This window comes from Brassica oleracea, chromosome C6 (genome assembly GCF_000695525.1).
Source record: "Brassica oleracea var. oleracea cultivar TO1000 chromosome C6, BOL, whole genome shotgun sequence".
NCBI lineage: Eukaryota > Viridiplantae > Streptophyta > Magnoliopsida > Brassicales > Brassicaceae > Brassica > Brassica oleracea.
In genome coordinates, this window is record NC_027753.1 from 18,208,107 (window position 1) to 18,213,627 (window position 5,521).

The 5,521-nt window shown below is 33.2% G+C and overlaps 1 long non-coding RNA gene across 3 annotated transcripts; it reads left to right on the forward strand.

Moving 5' to 3' along the window:
* Nucleotides 1-3,494: 3,494 nt before the first annotated feature.
* On the forward strand, nt 3,495-4,991 carry LOC106298589. Of its 3 annotated transcripts, none has more exons than XR_001261507.1 (3): nt 3,495-4,047; nt 4,246-4,389; nt 4,520-4,991. It is a non-coding gene; the product is annotated as an uncharacterized LOC106298589 (long non-coding RNA). The 3 variants fall into 3 exon arrangements; XR_001261508.1 differs by having other exon boundaries at nt 3,497-4,047; nt 4,273-4,389; nt 4,520-4,988; XR_001261506.1 differs by having other exon boundaries at nt 3,505-4,047; nt 4,295-4,389; nt 4,520-4,982.
* The last annotated feature ends 530 nt before the right edge of the window (nt 4,992-5,521 follow it).

The window sequence follows — 5,521 nt, forward strand, 5'->3', positions numbered from 1 at the left end:
TGTGCACCTATCAACCTCAAAACGACCGACTTACACAATGGAACCGGCTTTCAAAGATGGCATGTAATGATTAGCACGTCCGGCGGAAATAAACTTATGAATCACAGAATCTGCAAATAATATTATTCAACAAAGAATTAGGAAATCAATTAAAAACAATCTATATTATTTTCCTTCCCTAGGCCCGGCCCACAGAGAAAGCCGAAGAAGCAAGAGTTTCCGACCTTCATAAATATATATTAGTTTCGGTCATCAATGTACAAAGCATTCTTTAGTTTAGTAGTATAAATGTTGGTGTTTATATCTCAATAACTCGGGTTCGAGCCATGGACTTGATATTTTTTTACAGTTTTTAAAAGTTAGACCCATAAAATACTGACATGACGCGTTGAGGAGAGAGCAAAAACTTAATCATTATAATATAGATTTTTCTTACGACAATAGGACATGTACTTTCTACATTCCTTTATACAACCTTAAAAACAGTCCAATCCTGACCGTGTGCCATATCATCCTTTCCAAACATATATTTTTAAAGTCTGTGACATCTAATAGTAGTTTGTCAAAGTGAAATGTTTTTTATGACTTTGATTGGCACACGATATTGTTGCTATAACTAGGCAGGACCGTCTCAAATTATTTACGGACCCTGTTAAAAAAATATTAATTAAATATTTAACGATGTGATGGAGTAGTTTAAAAAAAATAGCTTTATTTATATATATTTGACGTTTTTGAAATTATAAACTCTAAATTTAGTATATATCTAAAAGGTTAAAGTTTTATATCATAACTTATATATTTATTTACAAAAATTCTTAAATTTTCTTTTATTTTTACTCGGACCCTGTTCAACTGCTCCACTTTCACGTGCTGTTAGACGGCCCTGTAACTAGGCGATAGTCTGATCCACATGAACTGCAAAACTTTGGCTATTCTTCATAAAATATAGCTCTCTAATCAGAAAATATAAATGTTTTTTTTTGTTATATTCGGTTTGTTTTTCAAAAAGTTCTTATAAATATTGGATTTTGTTGTTGATACGTTATTTATTTTATTTTTTTTTAAATAAATAATGTGTCAACAACAATATCCAATATTTATAAGAACTTTTTGAAAAACAAACATAATATAACAAAAAAGAAAATCTAGCATTTATAATATATTAAAAAAATACTAGTTACAAATTATAAACTTAACTCCCAAACCCTATATCCAAACACAATATTGAAATTCCAAAACCTAAATCTTTAAGTTCACTCATTATGCTTTACCTATTTTCATCACAAGTATCACTAATAATTTTAGTAAATAGTATTTTGTATTCCTTGCAAACTAATTTTTACCTTATTTAATTATAAAATTTAACATATCTATAAATTAGAAACTAACCATATACTCTCTCTGTATCAATTTAGTTGGTGTTTAAGGTTTTTACACAAAGATTAAGAAAGTACAAAATTTTATGTAATTTATCTTGGTTACATAAAAATAACATTAAATAAAATTAGTTTAACCAATTAAAAAAAATACAATATTTTATAATTGGTCACAATTTTTTAATGACATTAAATTTTATCTATAATAATGAAAACATCACATAATATGAAACAAAATTAATTAAAATCCCTAAACACCACTTAAAGTGATACGGAGGGAATATTATTTTCCCGACTAAACCAGTTGCCAGGCCCGTCTCTTAATCTACAGCCACATGATTTTAGCTTTAAAATTTTCATAAACCTAATCTTGTTTCTTCCACATGATTTCTTCGCAGACCACATCACAGATTTTCTCTCTTCCTCTCAGTCAACTATTTATTTCTATTGTTCTATAACTCTCTAACTCGATTTTCTCTTCTAACTTTTTGTCAAGTAAGATCTCTCTTCACGAAAATGCTCAATCTTCCTTTGCATCTTCCAGTCTCATCTAAGTCAATTTGGGTTTAGGTGTATACTTAGATTAAAACACAATCCCCTAAGCTATTTGTGGATTGATTGTTTAATAGGAATCTCTTTTTGAGTGCTTGTTTCGGTGCTCTTGAAGCTCTGCCAAGTGCTTGTGAAAATTCCTGCCTTTCGTATGTCACAATCTTGCGAGAATCTTTACGCATACCTTCTGAAGGCATCAAACTCATCTTACTTCAGGAGCAACGAGGCCAGTTACTTCCGCCTCTTCTCTACATCCACTTCCTAGCTTAGCGGCAGTGACGAGTGCACCAGAGAAACGTAACATGCCCTTTCTCCATCCACGAAGACTCAATAGAGGTTTATGGTCAGTTCAGTGTTTGAGTGTTGGATCAAATGTTTATATATTCATCTCCCCCAAGAAATTATTCCATATACTCTTCCCTATTTTCTATTTTCATTAATCTTTATTTAAATCCTAAAATGAGTAAATGACAACAAAACCAGTCAAAACATAAATAATTACAACCCAACCAGCCGGATTATCCAATCCAATTCAATATCCATCGGGTCAACCCACTCATTCTCTCCAAAATCTCCCAAAATCGACCAAGTGTTGTAGTTTTTACCCATTCTTCTCCTTTTTTATTTCTTTACTGAAACAAATTATTCCTCTCAATTCCACCGATCTCCTTTCATCCTTTCATCACTGGAGAGGAGCCGTGTCTTTCTCAAGCGTAATACGAAACGAGTCAAATCTTTATCCAGAAAAAGATAATGAAATAACGAACCATGAATTACCCATTGAAAGAGGAGAATATACAAACCTAGAATGGTAAAACCTAGTAAAACTTGGTGCAATTGTAAAACCTTGTGCAACTTAGTAAAAAGATTTGGATTGTATAACTTAATAATACTTTGTGCAATGATGACTTAAGTTTGATATACTTGTTACATTTTTCTATGGAGTGCAGCATTCGGTGGTGGTGAAGGTAGAAAAACAAGGATATTGGGAATGAGCAAAGAAAGAAAACAATGAAAAATAACAAATCAATCACTGTCAACAAATACAAGAAGAAAATGAAAGTAGAAGCAAACGAAGATCGTTTTATAAAAAAGGTTCAAAATAAGTTCCATTGTGACAAGAGGCAAGAAGGATGGTTAAACTATGTATCTCAAATTCATTGTAATTATTTTATTATATTTTCTGTAAATGGAAAACATTTTGAAAGTCTCATTTTCTTTTGTTAAACTTGGTAAAAATCGGTATTCATGTTATTTTTGTTTGTCAAACTTTGTGAAGATTGGTATTATTTTGTTATCTATGTTTGTTTAACTTGGTATTACTTTGTCAAAGTTTTCCATTTTGTTTGGAACTTGGTATTACTTAGGCATTTTTGTTTGTGGAACTAAGACTTTGAATTGCACCAGGACAGAAGCAGGAGAGATGCAGAGGAAAAGTAATTACAGAATGAACTGCATTTATCACTCATTCAATAGTTAAAATGCAGAACTTGTCACACACATTTTGGATGTTATTTTATTGCCATACCCTTTGTCTACACTTAACTTGTCAAAACTAAAAGCAAACTAAGAAAAACACATAGTCAGCTAAAGATTCCGCTGTTTCCATTTTAATAAAGACAATAACCAATCCAACCCAAACCACTCTTCCCCCTTTCATCTTCGCTGCAATAAAATCAAAAACTCTAGTTTCTCATAAACTCCACTACTCTCTCATTTTTCTCAATCGGTGGGAGAAAATCATCCCTAATTAAGACCTCATTCCAATTTCAAGCACCGACCATTATCTCCAATCTGATTCCGGTGGAAGAACCTCAAAGTAACCTGATTCAGGTATTGGTCAAGAACCTCTCTCCTCACTATATGTTGGATGGAGAGATCATCTTCATCTTCGTTACCCTCCCGTCAATGATGTCTTGCGGCAAGTTGAGAGGAGGTTACGTCATCTTCATCTTCTTCACCCTCCCTAAGCGAGAGTTTCGTCGGCGCCTCTCCTGCCGGACCTCCACCGATGACGGCGACGCGGATGTTACAGTTAACAAGCTTGGGACTGGCTCTGGATGTGGTTACTTTGAGAGATCTTCATAATTGGAGTCAAGAGTCCCCGACGTGGAAGGTCAGTATCTCCGTAAGCATGTTTAAAGTTCTTACCTTTCAATAATCATCGATTCAAAAAAGTTTCTTTTACAATTAATGATTAAAAAGTTCTTCTCAAGCTTTTAAAGTTGAAGCTTTCTTTTATGCTTAGATTTCAAATATTACTGGATTCTTAAGCTATCTATAGTTCACAATTTTAATTTTCTTTTATGAGTAGATTATAAATAATACACCATTTCCAAAGTTCATTCTTAAGCTAAACTCAGGGAGAAACTTGAAAAGAAGATAAAGATAACAACAAGAACAAAAGCGATGAAGACAAGAACATCAAAATAATACAAAGGAGAAGAAACCCAAAGCGGTAAAGCTTTAACTTTACTAGATTTCTTTCTTTGTTGTATTATAAGAAGGCCAAGAATCTGATAATGAGTCTGTGTTAGGCTCCGATAACAATGGTAGTATTGAAACTTGTGTTGACTATTAATGTTTAGGTGTTGGTAAAACTACAACGAGTACAAAGCATGCTTATTATCATCAGAAGAAAGACTACAAACCAGCTCTAGTATGTGTGGATACTCTCAGGGCTGGTGTGATCCATCAACTGAAACAGATTGCTACCAAGGCGGTGTGTGGATAGCTGGTACGTGGATGGGTTCTGTGTGGACGGTTGATGTGGGGATGGGTGATATGTGGATGGGGCGTCGTGGTATTGCTCAGTGTGGACAAGATCTCCGAGGACTAGTGGGTGCAGGTGAGCCGTCCATAACCAATTGACCGATTAATAACATTGCAGTTGATGTTACAATAGTGGGAGCTATGTCATAGTTATAAATCTGCATACAAAGACCTCTTTTGGTGTCCTATATGTAACATTTTTTGTTTCCTCTTTTGAGTTTACAGTATAGATTGTTATTTTGTAGTTGCATATCACTCCAATCTATTATGCAACTTGCACTATAAGAAAACATTTAATTACCGACTGCAAAAATAGTCACAAATCAGTCGTAAAACATGTGTTTGCGCCTATTTTGCGACTGAATTGCATAGTCGGAATACCACGCGTCGCTAAAACAATTAGTCGTTAATCGGTTGCTATTTTGCGACTGACTAGCGACTAATTTAAGATTACTGTTTTTAGTCGCAAAACAGTCACAATTCAGTCTCAAAATATTACGACTGATATGCAACTAACTGCTATTTCGTTTACGACTACTCCACGGCTGCTCTTAAGTTGTTATATGGTCGATGTCGTAGTCGTTTTTCAGTCACAAAATCAATTAATATATTTTTTAAAAAATATATTTTTTCTTATTATTTAATCAATTAAAAATTTTTGATTAATCAATTAAAACACAAAAATATGGTTTGCAATTGAATTGATTTACAATTGAAATCGGTTTACAATGAACAAAACAGAAAAATAATTAAATCTAACTAAAAAAAATTAGATCTAGGGTTCTTCACGCCATTTACGGTGGGGCTTCTTCACAGCC